Below are 20,208 nucleotides of genomic sequence, written 5' to 3'. Positions count from 1 at the left end.
CACTGGCACCCACGATTTTTTTTCTATATCTCCTGAGTCTGTTTCTGTTTTGCTTTATACATTCATTTGTTTTATTTTTTAGATTCCACATATAAGTGATATTATACAGTGTTTTTCTTTCTCTGTCTGACTTATTTCACTAAGCATGATATTGTCTAGGTCCATCCACATTACTGCAAATGGCAGAATTTCATTTTTATGGCTGAGTAATATTCTATCATATATACATAGATATAGATAGATAGATAGTTACCATATCTATAGATACCATATCTTCTTTATCCATTCCTCTGTAAATGGACACTTGGGTTGCTTCCATATCTTGGCTATGGTGAATAATGCTGCTATGAACATTATCATGCATGTATCCTTTTGAATTAGTATTTTCATTTTTTTCCGGATATATACTCAGGAGTAGAATTGCTGGATCATATGGTAGTTCTATTTTTACTTCCTTGAGGAAACACAGGTGACCAAGACTCCATCCTTGCCCTCTAAGAGCCACTGTTCACTGGGGAAGCAAATCCTTTGACAAGTCAACACACTATAGTAAGTGTCTGGAACATAATAGGTGGTAACTGTAATTTGATCTTTAAAAATATGTATACACACATATAGTATGTGTATGTATTACATATATAATACATAAATATGAGAATATGATAAAATGCAAACCATTTAAAATGCAATAAAGAAGGAAATAATTCTTCATTCCCCAGCCCTCAAGGTGCTCACCCCAGAGTCAACTGCTGGTAGCAGTTACTTGTGTTCCCTCTGAACATTTTATATTCATATGCACACATTTTAAAATGAAGAAAGTGGAATTCAGGGAAAAACAAAACTTTGTGCCCAAAGTCACAGAGGTAAGATGACTATAATGGAGACTACTGTGGTTCCCATACTCCCAAGCTTTTTCCCAAGAAAATTCTAATGGTTTTTCCTGGCTCAAGAGATGGATCCAGCAGTCTTAATGCTGGCAGATGCAGGCTCAAGAGCACTGCCCTTTGGAAACAAGCAAAGAGCTAAGAGAAGGGTGTGGCAAGGGCAGAGAGAGGGAGGGGGTAGAACTTCAAAAGAGCTCTTAGAGAACACTATCTACACACTCTCCCAAAACTGCTAAGCATCCTCCCTAATTTGCATCCATTTCCCTCTTTGTAAGGTTGAGCCAGGCATTGGGCCCATCCTCTGCATCTGGTGACTGCCCCTACCTGGCCCTGATTTCTGCATCTGACCCCAGGCCATCCATCCATGATGCTGGTTCTCCCCGACCATTGGCTGATGACGTTTTATTCATGCCTCCTATATATACCAGAACTCCAAGCCATGTTTTGAATTCTTTGTGTATATCCATGCTCTGACTCCTCACAATGATCCTCTAAGTCAAGTGGTTGTCATAAGAATAGACTTAGATTGATCATTCGATCTATCAAGAGATAGATGACAGCTCTACAGTGAGTAAGGTAGCACAGTGAGAAAGCCATGAGCTTTAAAAATATGTAGACCTGGTCTCTAATTCTAGTTTTGCCATTACAACTGATGGACACTGGGAAAATTACAGAGCTTCTGTAAAATTCAGTTTATTTGTGCAAAAAGAGAGTGATCATATTTACTTTTCAAACTCTTTTGAGGACTAAGTAACACAAGGAAATTTAATGGATCCAATGCACAGTGGATGCTCCATAAATAGTACACATTTTAATATTTTATTTTAACTTTATTTATTAGTGTCTGTCTCACCTAGTGGAACATAAGCTCCCAAGGCCAAGGACCACATTGTTTAATGGACTTATGTATGTTCAGCATTGAACACTGTGCCTGGCACATAGTAATTGTTTAGTAAACATCCACTAAAAGAAAGAATGAATGGAAGAATAAACAAATGATTGTTTCTAATTGTTAGCTCAGTCTGAACTAAAATGATATCTTGACTTTGGTCTTGGAGAAGGATGGAAGGCATTTCAAGCTAAGGAAAGTTTACAATTAAAGGCAAGTGAGTGTGGGGAGCCAAGGCCTTTTAAGGGATTGTAAGAGAATAAATGCATTTGAAATAGAAGATACACATCACTCATGAGTGAGCTGTTTCTACAACACATCCCAGACAGAGCAGGTCCTCAATACATATTTAATAAATGATGCTGAGAATAAACATACATTAAACTGATGAGAGAATCTAAGGTGACCACAGCAACATTGTAGAATTCACCCAGAATACCTGGTTGGGAAGCCACAAAATAGGTCCACTTTGTGTCCTCTCCTAGCACCCCAAGAGGCTGACACAATGCTCCAGGTAAGTAAGTGGAAGCCATACGTGCTAGGCAATGTTGGGACAAATAGAGGGGCAGTGGTTGCTGCTGCAGTTGGCGAGACTAAGTGTGCATTTGGGCCACGTACAATCTTAAACATGCGATAGCTGGCTCTCCATGTCTTTACCTCCCTTTCTCTGCACAAACTGAGCAATTGAGGTGGCAATAAATTGATGAAGTGAACCAAATCGGCTTTTCTTTCATGTGCTGAATTAAAGTTTCTCTCCCAGCAAATGGAACTACGGAGATTTCAACTAAGTTTTATCCCTGGGGGAATTAGTGATGCACTCTCAGCAAATCAGAGACTGAACACTGGTATTTTTCGTGATGCTTGGAGAGAGGTTGGGGAGTGGGAGGCTGCATTGGAAGGATGAGAGAAGATAGAAGGGGTTGCAGCAACTAAGCTGGCATTTGCCAAACCCCTGCTGTGATTCTGCTCTGACTCATGTCTTCTTCAATAGCATTTTGTAATTATACCTGTCATTTATGGAACACTCGCCAAGTGCTAGGAACTGCACTAAGCACTTTATGCACGTTATTTAATTTAATCTCCATAACTACGCTGTGAGGAATATATTATCAACTCCAGGTAACAGATAAAGTAACTTTAAATCAGAGAGGCCAATTAACTTGCCTGGTCTCACATTGCAAAGAGGTGACAAACTAGGATTCTAACATGGGTCCTCATGATTCTAAAGCCTGAGTCCTAACCCTTTCACTCTACTCCCTTTCATTGCAAGGATTGATGTGAGATCTCATTTTAGGGCAGAGTGAAGGTGTTTGCTCAATGATAAAACAAACAGACAGTGAGGAATTATATGTTTGTCTATATCCTACTTTGTAACCCAGCGAATTTGAGACAGCTTTCAAAAATAACTGAAATAAAATTGAAAAGCACAAACATAAGCAAAATAGAAGGACCAAACCAATGTAAAAAAAACCTGGAACTAGATATGCAGTGTCTAGCATATAAAGGATATTAAATTTAAGTAGTAAATTCAGCTTGAGCATCCTGTCTGTTGAAGCAAAGAGGAAAACACAGTTGTTTGTTTGATGTCTAATATTTATAAAGGAAAAGCATACCAATTCTTTAGATTCAATTCATCCAGTAAAAGATGATAGGATAGTCAACCGGCATGCACTGAGAGTTTACTATATGTCAGTCACAGAGGTAAGGGCTAGGGATATACTGAGGAATTAAACAAGCATAATACCTGCCCCTTAGAACCTTTGGTCTAGTTGGTAGATAGCCCTAAAACAAATATAATAAAAAATTTCAACTATTCATGTAGTGTTGGGATAACAGGATTATCTAATTCAGTCTAGGAGGAACATAAGAGATTTCCTGGTGGAAGTGATGTTTAACTAGAGGCAGAAATGATACTTAAGCAGAGATGGAAGAATGAATGTTATTTAGGCTGATACAAGGTAAGGGCTTGGGGCATTGGACAAGGGGAATGTGATAGGTAGAGGAATGGTATTTGCAAATGCCCAGAGGTGTGGGAGAGCATGTCATGTTCAAGAGTCAGAGAAGTCCAGTGGCTTTAGTAACAGAATGAGAGAGAGAAAATGAAAGATGAGGCTAGGACACATATAATCAGCATCTTGGGGTCAGCTCATACCAGAGGGCATGAGCCCAATGCACACATCTATACTAGGTTGGTAGCTTGAAATCAGCCACAATGGGAGTATGTATACCATGGAAACTGTCAAATACTATACATGTAGGACTCTGTATTTCCTTCATAAGCATTTACCAGCTCACCACTGCATATAATCATATTTCAAGATGGTAGTCCTGCCAAGAATGTACCTTGGAGGAAGAATCAGCTGAAACTGAAGGGATGGGAGCAGTCTTCTTGGAAGAGAGAGCAGGCATTTTGGCTAATGATAACAGTGGACAAAAACCCAATCCAACAGGTTGAAATACTGAATTCAGAGAGTTAGTCAGCACCCAGCAGGTGGTAGGAAAGCACACATGATCAACCTTAGAGAGAGGCAATGTGCAGAGATATAGTATCCTGCTTAAGTATGAGGGTATTCAAAGACAAGTCAGTTTGGGGAGACCTAGTAGGCAATTATTACCAACTAGTCAGCAGTCCAGTGTTCCAGAAAAGAAATATGGTCCCATGAAAAGAGAAGTAGGACCGTGAAACACCAAGCAAGAATCAGTCCTACAGTAATGTCAAGCTGTGTGGGTAATTTAGACAGGAATCCAGGGATGATATCTGAAGCCCAGTGTATGTATCTCCCTCTTAGGAAAATGCAGGAGCCCAAAAGCTAGGTCATAAGGGGACAGTATAACCTAGTTGGATGCAGAATGCCTGAATCTCTGTTTTTTGTGTCTGCGTACTTTGTGACATATCACGTAGGTTGGGGCTGAGTTTGAAGGTGAGCCTCCAGGTGCCTCAGGTGTGTGGATAGAGGAGGCAAAGCAGGAATAGAGTAAGATTTGGTGATGTGAGCATTAGGATGACTGGGTGAACAAAGTGGCAAAAGCAGGGAAGGGCAGGGAAAATAAGCAGTTTCTCCTAAAGAAGAATGGCAGTTCTAGTGGGTCAAGTTGGAAAGGTTAATTAGGGTCAAGATGTTAAGTGCCTTAAATACTTGGCTAAGATGCTTTGACTTTATCCAGCAGGCAGTGGGGGAGGGGGGCAATGACTGTGTCCAAGCAAGGCCATCAGTGGTGTGCCCAGAGCCACATCTTGAGACTAATCTAGTACATGTATGTGGGATTGGATGGAAGGGAAGCCAGAACCTTGTATTCCTACAGAACTCAAGCAGCACCACACTAACAGAACACACTCCTAAAAAGTGGTAAAGGAAATGGCATTTGAGCTTGGTGAGCACCATTCCTCACCATTTTAAGCCCTTTTGCTCTTCTCAAGTATCCTTCCTCTGTCCCAACCTACCCATCAACCTACTCTTTTTCTCAATTAGGAGATTGTTATATAAGAAACTAATGCCCTAGGAAAGCTGACCGTTTCATAGTTTTCCTCAAAATTTTAAATTTTATTCTATCTAAATATGACCATGCTCTTTTCCAAAATGCATTTAACATTTTTTTCTGTTATTTATTTTTCTTTCTTAAACTGAGACAAGGTGTTGGAGGTAATATTAATTTGATGAGAAAACTGTTATAAGGAATGTCCTATTATAACTTCACTGAAATAACGTGTAAGCAACTTGACCTCACAGCTCCATCCTTGGCTAACTTAGATGGCATCACCACGGAGTTAGATACTCTTATAAAATTAAGCATTGATGGTTATAGCAGTATTCTTGCATTTGAGTTGGAAGATCCGCTTGTAAATTTTGGCTCTGCCATTTCACAATTGCATGATTTTAGGCAAGTCCCATAGCCACATTGAACCTCAGTTGTCCCTCTGTGAAATGGGGGTGATTATCTCTGTCTTCCCTGAGAGGATTATTGTAAGGATCAAATGAGATAATGCAAAAGAAAGTGTTTTGGGGTTTTGTTTGTTTGTTTGTTTTTCTTTTTTTCCCTAATGGCAAAGTGCTGCCCAAATAACAAGAAGCCGTTTCCTCATCAGTGGCTCCTTTTCTTTGGGGGTTTCCATGTACTTCCAAGCCCAGATGAGAAGCCTCATGCTGCACAGTGTATGTTCACATAAATTGGAGGGACTGGCTTGCCTTTTTGTTGACTACAGGGAAGCCATAATTGTTCTTTCATCCCAGTACAGTCTCTTTTCTCACTTGAAAAGTGAGTTTCAAAGGAGAGAGAAGGAAAGTGGCCTCAGGTGGTAAATCCCCCTCCCTCCTGACTCACCAGAGTTGTAGATGGCTAAGAAGACAGGCTTGTCCTTGGCTCTGGAAGCTCTTCCCTCAGGCTTATTTTAGCCTCCCCTTTGAAGGCTGAGGGAGAGGGGAGGGCACAGCCTCTGGATTCTCCTGTTTGGTTGGATCTAGGAGGGCTACTGCAAACTTTTCTCCCAGGACGAGTCATCTCTGTCATGAGATCTGATCTTCCTGAAACTCCCACTAATCTTTCAGCCACAGATGAAGATAAAGGGATAATGAGCAGAATGGGAATGGGGAATGGCCATTTTGATGGTCAGGGAGAACCACCTTGGGGTCATGCATCCTCTCCATGCTTGGAGGAGAGGGACAGCTGATGTGCCGTTCATGGAGGTGGAGGGAAGAGCCAGGGAAGTGCTACAGTACTTACGGGGAAGAGTTAGAAGACCTGAAGTCAAATCTCAGCCTGGCTACGTCCCATCTGGGTGACTTCTCTGAGTTTCAGTCTCCTAGTCGACAAAATGGGTGCACTGCTGGTGGTGATGTTACTTTCCCAACCTCACAGGTTGGTCTGACAGTACCGTGATGGAAGAGGCATGAAAGCATCTTTCCTGTGCTTCCCTATACCACCATCATCTCATACCCCTGAACTATATCCCACTCCTTCCATCAAAGCTGACCTTTTGGTGTGATTGATATATCTGCCAATCCTGGCTCTTGAGTATGTTGGTGCAAATGGTTAATGTTTCACCCTTCTGATGAAGCAGGGTTTCACACTGTCAGCAGCCTTGTGTTGTCTTGATACTTTGGTGCCTAAACTAAAGGAGGTTCTCCAGAATCCCTGCAGGCTATAAGAGGACAGGACTGGGGAAACTGAATGGGCAGACTCCATGAACCCAATCCCCACTTCAATTAGAACAGGCCCTGTAAAGTTTTATATATGGGATTTCCTGGCAAGATGTGTTTTAAATAGAGCAAAGATGCTGCAAGGGGGAAAAAAACAGGAATAACAATATTTGAAAATGACCGTAGGAATGCAATGGCAGTAGGGGAAAGCCTCTCTGGAAATTTGTCCAGAGCTTAGCATATCAAACATAAATATGTTGCAAATAGATAGATGGATGAGTGCATGTTTTAAACAGGGCGCGCATCCCAAGATGGAGGCTGGGAAGCTCACACATTACTGAGCTGATCATGTGTCGCTGCCATTATGCATACTCTTCACCTGTTTCTCTGGCTCTTCCAGATGTCACTACTGCTGTCCTGCACACATAGGCTTCCAGCTCCCCCACCAAAGGTGATGGAAGGGAAATCTAAAGAACCGGCAGTTCCATTTTATGCTGAAGGAAGGCCCATTTTTCAGATTCTCTGTTGTGAGGCATCAGAGTATCTATAATTTCCAGAGGACACAGGGACTCACCAGCAATGCTCTCCAGTGGGTCCAAGCCCACCTTCATACAACAGTGGTATGTTGGGACCTGTTCTTAGTACATAAAAGTGTTTTCTCTTTTCCCATGATGGCTCTGCAAGATAGATACTAGCCCTTCTCTTTTATAAATGAGAACAGTGGGGCTCAGAGCAGTTAAGTATTTTGCCCAGAGTCATATCACTAAGTAGCACTTCTGACATTTGAATTCAAGTTTTTCTTTCTCTCCAAAAACTAACTTTTTATATTACACTAAGCTGACCTGCTCCTTAAATGCAGACTTAGACCTTCAAACAACCCTGGATGAATACCTCTCTGGGAAATGCAGTGTTACACATATTTTAGGCCACTGCCTTGGCCCCTTCTAGCCATTTTCACTAACTCAGACAGGCACATGCATGCAAGAGCCCTTACATTTCTACAATGATTCTAGTCAACTTATTACACATGCAGGCTCCTTTGGCTCAATCAATTATAGACTGAAAATAGGAGAAGAAACTGATTGAATGCTTGAAGAAATGCATGGGTGAGTGAGTGAAGGGGCAATGAAGTGAATGAATGAGTGAGTGAATGAAGGAAGGAGGCATCCTGCAAAACACTGCAATCCAGCTGTTAAAAGACAGAGGTCAGATACACGAAGCTGAGATTTAGGACAGATAGGAGGGAATTACGCAGGGAGTGGGAGGGAGCAGTTCTGAAAGGGAAGCACAGAAATTCTCATAGAAATATTTGAAAGCTGAGAACACAGACCTTGTATTACAGAACAGGGAGATGACCACAGAGATCCGGGCTGGGGCTGCTTCAAATGCAAGTAAGGGATAAATACACACAGGCAAGCTTTCAACAGAGGTGGAAAGAAGGGAGAGGGAAGCAACTATGACATTGTGCTTGGTGCCTTTGGCACAAGTCTCTCTGCAGGCTTCGCTCCAACCTGTGTCTTCAGGAACAGGACTCAGGTAATAGGAGAACCACAGGTCCTGGGAAGATCAAAGACACACGCTTTTATGTCTCAATTAACGATCCCCTTGTAAGGTTTTCAAACACAATGTAGCCTTTCTCTGCTGGGCTGGGCCAGACACAAAGACATGTGCTGGGTCTTTTTGGAACACAGAGCCCAGGAGCCTCTATAATTAACAGTTTCTCCCTACTAAAGGGAATAGGGCTTTGGTACACAACGTAGCTTGTGTGCGAGAACGGAAACTACTATTCACAGGACACTGAGTGGGCTCTCTGCCCAGGACTGCCTGTCACAGCCTGATAAGGCTTCTGGGCACAAAAAGTTGGAGGCAAGGAATTAAGAGATAGTATTCTCCCCAGGAAGAGAGAGGGAGAGGGGCGGGAGCGAGGAGGATGACAATTCATCGTGTGTGGAAAGAACATCCACTCAGAGTCAGAAAACCTACATGTGTGGTGTTCTGGCTTCACCACTTTCTGTGTTGCCTTGGGAGTTCATAGAGATTCTTAAATTCCACTTTCTTGTGAGAAGGGGATAACAGGATTGCCCTCAAGGACCATTGTGTTGAACCTGTATTCCTTTCCCGAGGAAGTTTATATCAATGTGCTTTCCCAAGCTCATACCAATTCTCTGATAGACTTCCTAGGAAACACTGAATAAGTATTTGTTCTTCCAGACCGAAGAGTGTCCAGGAGCAGAGTACTTACATTTCCTTTTTAACTCATTATGATCGGCTGAATGGCTTTGGACATCCTTGGGGTAGAATCACGCTCCTAAAACCAAGAATTGGGTGCCCTATAAACAGGGATGACTTGAAACAAATAGGGTTTATAAAAGTACCTAAAAGAATATTAAGGCAGTAATATTAAGGCAGTTATACTAAGGAAGGGCACCACAATAAGTGCTGGTGTGAGGGATAGCACTGGAGACTTTGTGCATGTTAAAAGCTCAACCTTCCTGCAAGGAAGAACCTGCACAAACAGCAGTGAGCAGAAGTCCAAGATACAAATGGCAAAGAAGGGCCACTTTCTGGTGTGAGGGTGAAGACTGATGTCAGGTACTTTCTCATTTAAGCAGTTGCAAAAAAATTCAGACCCATGCGTCTGGTGGCAAAGCCTGCCTTCTCATCACTGTATTCCCTACCCTTTCTCTCATTGTGTGGAAACACTGCTTGTTCAGCCAGGAACCACGAGGCCTGGGGCAAAAGCAAGAAAACACAAGGGGTTGTGTGGCTGTGGCTCTCCCTTCTCTGAGTAAGAGACATTGGATTCGCAAACCTCAAACAGTATTTGAACCATCCTAACTGCATATGTCTGTATGTTTTCCCCTCTCCTCAATCAGACCTCGAAGTAAAAACAGAAACAAAAACAAAAACAAAACAAAACAACAACAACAAAAATACTGGTATCGCTGAGTATTGAGGAAGATCGATCGATCGATCGATCGATCCCAAAGGAAAACTTCCAATGCTCTCACTTTAAACAGCCCATTCATCCCCCGACGGCCAGTGAGAACTACAGGAGTCTGAACGTTTCCTCCATAAATAAAGGGATGGAAACCGTGCACAGGAACACCCACCAGACAAAGTCTTCTTCCTTTTATTCTCGCTATAAACGCAGGCGAGCGCCTCTAAGGCAGGCACGTGGGCGCCGGGCAGGCCTCCCTGCAAAGCCGAGTTCCATTCTCCAGCACAGAGCCAGGGGAGCCCAGCCTTTCAAAGCCCCATTTTGAAAGCGGCCGGCGACTTGAAAGGCGGCTCAGATGTAATTTACTCATTGGCGCCGGCTGCACCATAGGCTCCGCGACAGCCCAGCCCTGGGGGCCGCCCCGACCCTGCGAGCATGCGGGTCCCTGCAGCCCCGTGCATCCCCGCCCGGGTGCCGGGCGGGCTCAAAGCCAGGGAGCCCTGGCGTGGCCGGCCTGCGTGGCGGCGGCGAGCACAGTCCGTACTAATGAGTTCCGTCCAGAGTGGTTACTGTAGCAAGGTAGCTTACGGGACTCCGGGGCATGGGCTGAGTTTTCAGTTCTTTTAAAGCTCACTTACTTCAAAGTTTTCCGTTTGAAGCTGTTGAGAAAGCCTTATAGACGCAAGAGAAGAAAGAACAGCACGTTAAAAATAAATAAATAAATGTTGTTTTTTTTTTAAAGAACTGAAAAATACTTCAAGTAAAGGGGAAAAAATTAATAGCTTAAACCACCATAAAGAGAAAAGAAAATCATAAAGGCATTAAGAGCTGCCACAACCTACCCCATAACTGGTTCACTATGTTCTAGCTACAGTGAGAGACTTCAGTGAGAGACAGAAGCTTTGGGTTCACCAGGAATTGAGGTAAACCCAATCCAGGGGAATTAAGAGGGACAGTCAAGACGGACAAGAGTTGCAGTGGCTTAAAAAGCTAAAACCATGTATTTCCTCTTTGGTAGTTTTGCAGATTAGCAAGTAATTGTGAAAATTTTCTACCCCCACAGAAGGCTCCCCTGTTAATCACATTCCCAATGTCGCTGGCTATATATCACTAAGTCTTCAATATCTACCATATCTTCACTATCTACAATATCACTGTATCTTCGAACTTAGGTTTTACTTTGCTTCCATCGCAGACTGGAGACCAAAGCACAAGAGAAGTTAGGTAACATACCCAAGTTAACACAGCCTGTAGTGCCAGAAGCTTAGATTCAAACACAGGCCCTGTGTTTTTCAACATTCTGACTGCAAATTAATTAATTAATTAACAAATAAACAAATAAAATAAAGGAAGAAAAGGGAACAGGTTGGCTGATATAGGATTCCAGTCTGGTACTTTAAAGAGATTGGAGCCTCAGTGTAAATACCTAACATGTAAACAGCGTCTATCAAGTGCAAATGTTATGCAAGATTCTATGGAAGAAGAAATAAGAAATCAGAATCTCAGTGCTCTGGGAATTCATTGTGTAGTAGAGTAGTATGTACCCATACGTGTAGCAGAAGTAGAAAGGAGAGGAAAAAATGGAAACTAGCCTTTACTGGGAGAAAAGTTGGAGTGATAGTAGCACACAAATGATGGTTAATGCTTATGAAGCAGAGGCTTACAGGGATCAAGAGCACTGGCTCAGAATTGTGGTACTGCTGTCTCCTCACTGTGTGATCTTAGGCACATCACTTAACCTCTCTGTTCCTTAGTATCATATTCAACAATAGAGTTATTATAAATCTCAAAACACATACTATATGTAAAATGCATAGACCATCTAGTGCTTGACATGTTTTAAGTGCTGAATAAGTATCTGCTACTTTTTATCAAGCTCTGTTTTAAGTATTTTGCATTTATAATTTCATTAAGTTCATGGCAGTGCCATGAGGTATATGAATGTATCCATGTTCTATAGATGAGGAAACTGAGGCACTGAGATTTTTTGACACCTACCCCAGGTTCATTCACCTGGGAAATAAGGGAATAGGGTGTAGACTCATGTCAGTCTAACTTGATTTCATTCTCTTCAAAACTGTTCAGTATTGCCTCCCAGAACTCATACTAGAAGTGCAAGTTTAAATTTGACTCAATCAAAACTTTGAAACATGTCTCAAATACTTTCTCTGTGTGAAGCATCTGCTAGGTATTGTGGATGTAGAGAAAACCAATCTAGTTCCTAGTTCCAGGTTCCAAAGGGAGCATTATATCTATCATATCCCTGTAGCAATTGAGTTAAAAAAAAAAAAAGTATTCTAACATTAGCTCCCTCAGCTCTCCAATGCAAGGCTTTACTTCTAGCAGGTGCCTATCTTGGGCTTAGTTCTTCCTCTCCCCACTTACCCCTGCTACATTGTCTCTAAGACTGAAAACTTTGAAGTAAGACAAAGGTATTAGTAAAACAAGACTCTAAGGAGGGGCACTTACCTGCCCAAGATGACTTTAATTAACCTCCCATCCAATACAAAGATTGCCTTACAACATCCTCAGTGGTTCGGGAAAACCTCCAGAGACAAGAAACTGACTACATTTGGGAGACATCTCTTTCCATAGGCGCACAGTTCCAAGTCCCAGGAATTTCTTCTTTGAAAGTGTAAATTCCACCCACATTCTGGTCTGTCTATTGGATTATACAAAATAAGTCTTATCACTTTTATCCTGACTTTTTTTTTCCCTTGAGCCACTCCCTTCCTTGTACCTTAATTTTTTTTCTCTGAATTCAACATCTCTATGACACTAGATCCTTCCTCAGAGAATATGCTTTTTGGGCATGTCAACATCCCCAATCATTCTCCTCAATAAGGTCTAGAACATGTCAGTATTCACCTTAAAGTAAAGATGCTAGAGAGAGACGAACCTAGGTCCCACCAGAGCCTTATAGCTAACCTTCAGTTTGAGCTTTCTACTTTTACAAATGCTGTCTGAGTTTGCATTAGCGTTCCTCCACCTTGGGAAGGGAGGATTTGGTGCCAGCAGCAATATTGTTAGTTCATCTGCATCTCTGTTGGGGACAGGAGGAGCAGGTAATTAATTGTTTCTCTTCTGCACTAGGCAGCCGGCTTTCTTTGGAAAAGTTGAGCATCCTTCATCCAGCAGTGGTTTCTGCAATTAAAGCCATCCATAGCCAGGAGTTTGATTAATAGCTGGGAGGTTTCTCCTTTGCTGACGAATGAGAAAAAGAGAAATCAGATAGGGAGAAGCTGAATGCATTTGCTTAGTACAGGGCCTGGCTAATGTTCTTTCCAAAGAAAGAACTACAGCAATTTCCTAGGGACCAAGAAGGAAGAAAATCCCTTAAAAGTTTGCAAAGTAATGGATCCAAAGAACAGATGTGCCAGTTCCTCAGGAGCAGAGCAGAAAGGGCTATAATTGGAGGTCTCTGGAGCTGGAGATTACTACTTACATTGCACAGATGGGAGAATTAGGCCCAGAGAAGGGGACCTGGTTTTCCGAAGCTCACACAACCTGCCAAGAGAAGCAAGGTCAGCTGTTGCCAAACTTTACATTTCCCAGAAGTTATTGAGTCACTTTGTTACAGCTGGAAAGAGGAGAAGACCCTTGGGCCTGACATCACAATTGAGGGAAGTAAAGTCCTGAATCCAATACTCTAGACCCTGGTCCAGTCATCTCTACCATGTCACAGTTGCCCATGTCAGACAGTGTATTTAGAGCCTGAGAATGAGATCCATAAGAGAGAAATTGTCCACTGATATAAATTCTGCTCCCTGATCCTACTTTTTCCTTCCAGAACTATCCTTAATAGTTAAAATCTCCTGCCTCCTTGGAGATTAGAAGACAATGACTCTCAGCAAGGAGTGCTGGAGCAGTCTTCTCTCCCTGCTGAACACCCCACATTCCCAGAACCTCTCCTCGAAGGTTCTGGAGGGGATGGGGTTGTGAGTTGAGAGTAGCCGGCTAATGAAGGAAGTCTTTGGGCTATGAGACTAAGCTGTCAGCACTAAGACAGGCCAGTGAAGGCAGGGAGGAAGCAGAGACTGGAAAAGTGGGTGGAGGGTGCCCAGAGTGCCCAGGGCTGCTCCTGGAGCACAGCCAGAGCCAGCAAACGGTGAATGTAAATATGGCATTAAGTAGTCAAGGCCAAGGGCACATCAGAGATGAGGACCATCAGGATTTATCAGGAGGCTGAGGAGCTGAGGGGCACAAGGCTGCTTTCCTTCTTGGCAGAAATTAGATCACTGCAGTAGGATGGCTCTTGAAAGTCCTGGGCCCTGTTCCCACAGATGTGCTTTTGTTAGACTCGATTCCCCAGCTCTCTGAGGATAGGATATGAAGGAACCCTGTGGATGCAGAAACTCTCCCAGACTGGAAGGCTGGTTTGTCAATGGAAAGAAAGGCCATCCTGTGTCTCTAAGAGTCAGACACATGCTGAATTTGAATGTCGGCTGTTCCCATAACCTACATGACCTTGAGGAATTCAATCTCTGAGCCTTGTTTTTCCTATCTATAAAGTGCTTTTTAGTGATAATTAAATGAGATAATATATTTGCAGTACTTAATATAATGCTTGACACATAGTGATAAAAGTCATAGCCAATAACATTAATAGTATTTAATATGACACATAGTAATAGCAATAAACTAAAACAGGTAAGAATAATGAAAGCCATCAGTGTGAAATGCATTGCTTTGTGGCATAGGTTAAATGAGGAATTGTAAACTATGGCCTACGGGACAAATCCAGCTCACCATCTGTTTTTGAGGAGCCTGGAACTAAGAATGATTTTTACATTTTTAATTGGTTGAATAAAAAAATCAAAAGAAGAATACTATTTCATGACACTTCAGAAGTATTCAAAATTCAGATTTCAGTGTCCATAACTAAAATTGTATTGGAATACACTATATTTGTTCATTTGCATTTTGTCTGTGGCTCCTTTTGAGTTGCAGAGCTGCATAATTGCAACCAAGATGCTAAGGCTCTCAAGGCCTAAAATATTTACTGTCTGTTCCTTTACAAAGAAAGTTTAGTGGTCCCTGGATTAGATCCTCCTCCCTTGCCTTTTGCCTGCATGTCTTTTAAACCCGGAACAGCCCTGGCCTCCTGGCTCTACAGGCTGTGTGTAGAGCGGGTGTTGCAAGCTCTGGATACACACTGTGACTCCCAGGTACCACGTCTGCGTCCTCTGACACAGGCATGGTGATAATTCTCCACGTGAATGTGGGCTGACATAGGACAGCCTCCAACTCCCCACAGGGAGTTGAAATAACTATTTTCCCCAGAGAGCATCTTCCCCCTCCCCTGTGCATCGCACATGCTCTTTGTAAAGTCCTAACAATTCAAGTCATAATGGAAGGGAATCTCACCCATTTTATTGCCATAGTTACCAAGATTGCAAGTTTAGATGCTGTATTAGCAGTAAGTGCACGGTAATAATAGAAGTCAGGGAGGAGGGGACGAAAAGGATTCTGGCTTCTGTTTCTCCCTACAGCATCCTTCAGGGCAAATATACCAGAGACAGTTTGCATTAAATTGCAAAGTTGGCAGTTTTCTTACAAAAAAAAATAATAATAATTGCTTTAAAATCTCCTGCCTTCCCTTGACTGGTTAACTCCTCACGCAGCTCACCTCATCCTGAAACAATGAAAAAGGAGGTTAAAAGAAAAATAAGTGGCCAGGGTTACCATGGAAACCAAAGTGGAAGGCAAGTGAAAGTCAATTTAAGGTTTAAATGCATATGAAGCAGATGTATGTGTGCGGACATATTTGCATACAGATATCCATCTCCCCTCCTCTCTGCTATCCAAAATGTGTTTTTCCTTCCGGGCCCACCTCAGGATCCTCTACCTCCAGGGAGACTGGCCTGACAATTTCAAGCCCCAGTAATCTCTCTCTTCTGGAACTACATTTGAACTATAGTCTGGACGCAGGAATCAACCTCTTAATATACACAGCTCTCGTGAGGAATCATAAGAACCTTTGAGGTCACTGAAGACTGTGCTGTCTTATCTCTGTGCCTTTGCTTTTGCTGTTCAAACCACCTGGAATGTTCTTGCCCACTCCTTTCATCCAACTAACACTTATCCTCCCAGTCTCAGTGTAGACAGCAGTTTCTCTACACTGCTTTTCTTGATCCCCTTTTCTTCTTTTGGTCCCCACATGCTGGGCTAGGGGCCTCTTTTCATTGCTGGCATAGCCCCCATCATATAGCTCTAATGACACTCAGTTGTAATCGCTGCTCACGCGATAACTGCCCCCATCCCACCCCTGCTCTCCAGGCAGTGAAACACTGGAAGACAGGGACTGTGTTTTACTTTGCCGATCGTTATTGTTCAGTAGAAATATATGTAGTGAATGAATGAATGAATGAATGAATGAATGAATATTAGAGTAAATAACTCACACTGCACAACCTAAGTCAAAACATCCATTTCCATATGCCAAGAACAGTTTCAATTGTTATTATTATTGTTGCTAATTGTTACTGTCTTTAAATGCACAATGTACCATTTCCTCCTGTTGATTCTAAGGGGAATATTGAATATATAAGGAAGATGCATAAAGGTGAAATGGAGGGGGTTAGAGGTGGGAGAAACCTTAGCATATCAAAAGTGGTTAAAGGACTCTGGAACTTGAGCACAGATAAGAAGCTCAAAAGATACAGTTCACTGAGTTCAGTTCCCAGAAGGGAGTCTTGAGACAACATATTCTGTGGGACTCCAGAGACCAGAAAAAGAGGCAACAAATGAAAGTTATGAAACAGAGTTTGTGTTTCACAAGGAAAGATGAAGTTTTACAGCTGTTCAATATTAGAAAAGGCTGCCAAGGTAGTGAGTCCCCAGCACAGGAAGCATCCAAGTGGACACGAATGACCTTATGTATCAGGACATTAGGGAATGAAAAGTATGGTTTATGCTCAATAAATTACAGAGAGAAAGCTAGAGTTTAAGGTGATGGAGTTGTTGGTGGCAAGAAATGATGAGAAATATTCAGAACTGAGCAGAAGAAGCTGAAATTGTAGCTCACAGGTCAAGCACAAAGAATTATGTTTTGCATGCATTTTTCTATATGAATGGGGAGCCACGGAATGGTTTGATGTGGAAGTGATGTGATCAGCGATATGATTTTTGGAGATCGTTCTATCGGTTGTGAACAAGATGAACGGAGGGGGCAAGCTTTAAGAATATTATGTAGCTGTCACAATAGCCCAGGTGATGGAGGCCTGGATGAAGGCAGGGGCAGCGGGGATGATGAGGAGCAGGAACACGAAGGACATATATCAAAGCAGAAGAGACAGGCTGTATCAACCTGTCCTTCTAAGTTGGTTCCACTCACTCTCTGCTACCCCTGCGTCTGCCATCCTGGAAAAGAAACCAGCCTTCCTTGTTTGTAAGAGCAAGCTCAGACTGTTGGGCTGGGCTGCAAAGGTTGCAGTCACCTTGAGTGGATTCCCCACGCAGCTCAGCAAGAAGCAGAGCCTTCCCTCCGCTGCTCTGTCAGCTCCACTTTGCATCAAAACTGCTTTGTATGTCACCAAGTTATTAAAGTTGCGGATTGCAGTGCTGTGTCAGGCGATGTTGTGCTGAAACTGGGTCAGCGAGGGCTGTCTCTCTGGCAAGACGTGGGCTCCTGGTGTCCCCACATGCCAGCCCTGGTTGCAGTGGCTCCTTGGCTTCCTCTCCCCAGCTGGCTTTGAGAGGAGAACATAATAACCCCACAGCGTGGCCCTTCTATTCAGCAGCTCCTGAGGTAAATAATTCCCAACATGAAGATTGAAGGGGCTCCTCTGTTCTGTCGCTCATTGTTTGTGCTCACAGGGATGGCAAGGCCTTGCTTTTTTCAAGTCTCTTTTGAATCATTCCTTTTCACGGATAGAATGGCTATTACAAGTGAAGAATCTGCTGTTTCAAAACCCAGGCATGCACGTTTCCCCTGTGCTGCTCCAGGCAGCTAAGGGATAAAAGGGGACAGAGGCACAAACAAACAGAAATGTGGTGGAGAAGAATGAGAGCACTTCAGGAAGAGACAAAAAACTCCACTGTGGAAGGAATGGTCACATAGCACGGGGGACTCAGAGATGTGGATTTGGGGTCATAAGAAGGAGGAAGTTCCTGCTGGGTCTGTTCAGAGACAGAAGAGCTGACTTAATTTTTTTCAATGCAATCCAGTGTGTATTTATCAAATACATATTACATAGGAGCTATGGGATGAACAAAACAGACAAAACAAAGACTCCAGTCCTCATGGAGTTTGTATGCTAGCAAGGGGAGAAGGACAATAAATGATAAATATAGTAAATAATAAAATCATATAAATTAAATAGTATGTTAGGAGGTATGAGCTATAGAAAAAAATATATATATACATATATAGAGACAGAGACAGAGAGATACAAAGACAGAGAAGGGGGAAAAGGAATGCCAGGGAATAACGTTGTAACTTTTAAGAGGGTGACTTTTAAAATAACACTTTAAGTGTCATTGAGAAGGTAATATTTAAATAAAGCAGTGAAGAGGGTAAGAGAGTTAACCGAGTAGACTCTTTGGGTGGGGCAGGGGAGCATTGTCCACACAGAGAGAAGAACCACTTCAAAGGCCCTAAGGGCAGTGTGTCTGGCAGACACAGCGAGGAGGACACAGGCTGGAGCCATCCATGTGGGTGACAGGAAGAACAGTAGGAAACGAAGTCAGAGAGGTTCTGGAGGCAAGATCAGAGACAGCCTTACAGGTCCATGTAAGGACTTTACCTTTCACCAAGAGTGACAGAAAGCAGTTGCCCAAGAGTAATCATGAGCTCTCAGCAGAAGGCAGAACGTCGTCTAGAAAGAATATTCTAAAACAGTGCTCTAGAAGCAACCAGAAATGGTTTTTGCCTCCAAGGGGACACTTGGCAATGTCTGGGGACATTTTCAGTTGTCCTAGCAGCTAGTGAATAGAGGCGGTGGATGCTCTTTAAACATCGTGCAATGCATGGACAGCCCCCCGCAGCAAAGAGTTCCATAGTACAAATGCCAGGAGTGCAAAGTTGAGAAATCCTGCTCTAGAAGAGAGGCAAGCTTTAGTTGGCTGGTAGGCTCCACGTACTTTCAGGGCCAAGTTATCCACTAGACACAGTAGGAATAGTGCTTAAGGTCCATGACAAGTTTATAGGGCTACTAAAAGTTTTATTTATTTTACATAGAAAGAAAAACATATATGTATGTATTATTTATCTTGGATTATATTCATCTTTATACCAATAAAGTCATAAAATATACTTTTTGTTTGTTTGTTTGTTTTTTAGTGAAGAAAGGAACCTATGAAAGCAAATATGCTTAGGGCCCCAAACATCATGTGGCCTCCCCTGACATCAGCTTTGGGACCTCTTCGCCTTCTTGAGTCTTCTGTCCACCAGCTGTGTTCCTAACCCTAAAGAATCCAATCTTGTCCTGGCATCTTTCCTGCCCAGGTGAGTAGAGTTATAAGCATAACTTACCACCAAGCTCAGGCAGATGACAGTCATTGTCATGAAATTGCAGAACACTTTCAGAGCTAGAAGGGTGTTAGAGCTCATGTGGTCTGGCCACTTCATTTACAAGATAAGGAAATTGGGGCCCAGACAGGGGAGATGAACTGACTTCAATCACACGGGTAATTTGTACCAGAGTTGGAACCTGGAAGATCACCTTAGAGTTCATAATATCAGCTTCTATTTTCAAGTCCCACATTTGGTTTATACCAGTTTCCTCCGAATGAAGCTCCCGTTATTCACTAGGGGAAAAAACAAATCCCAAACCCTTAATGCCATTCTTTGTCGTTTCCTAACACTTTTCAGTTTTCAAAGCTCTTTAAAATGCTGTTTCATTTGATCTTTACAGTAACTCTATGAGAGGCAGTCAGAAGATAATTCTCTTTTTTTTAATTGAAATATAGTTGATTTACAATGTTGTGTTAGTTTCTGGTGTGCAACGTAGTGATTCAGTTGTACATATATATGTTCTTTCTACTATAGGTTATTGCAAGATATTGAATACAGTTCCCTGTGCTATACATTAGAACGCTGTAGTTTATTTTATATACAGTAATTTGTATCTGCTAATCCCAAACTCCTAATTTATTCCTCCCTCCATCTTTCCCCTTTGGTAACCATAAATTTGTTTTCTATGTTTGTGAGTCTGTTTCTGTTTTGTAAATAAGTTCATTTGTCTTATTTTTTTAGATTCCACGTATAAGTGATATCATGTGATATTTGTCTCTCTCTGTCCGACTTACTTCACTTAGTATAATAATCTCTAGGTCCCTCCCTGTTGCTTCAAATGGCATTGTTTCATTCTTTGTTATGGCTGGGTAACATCCCATTGTGTGTGTGTATATATATAT

This window comes from Camelus dromedarius, chromosome 10, assembly GCF_036321535.1.
Source record: "Camelus dromedarius isolate mCamDro1 chromosome 10, mCamDro1.pat, whole genome shotgun sequence".
Classification (NCBI taxonomy): Eukaryota; Metazoa; Chordata; class Mammalia; order Artiodactyla; family Camelidae; genus Camelus; species Camelus dromedarius.
Note: the sequence above shows the minus strand (reverse complement) of the source record.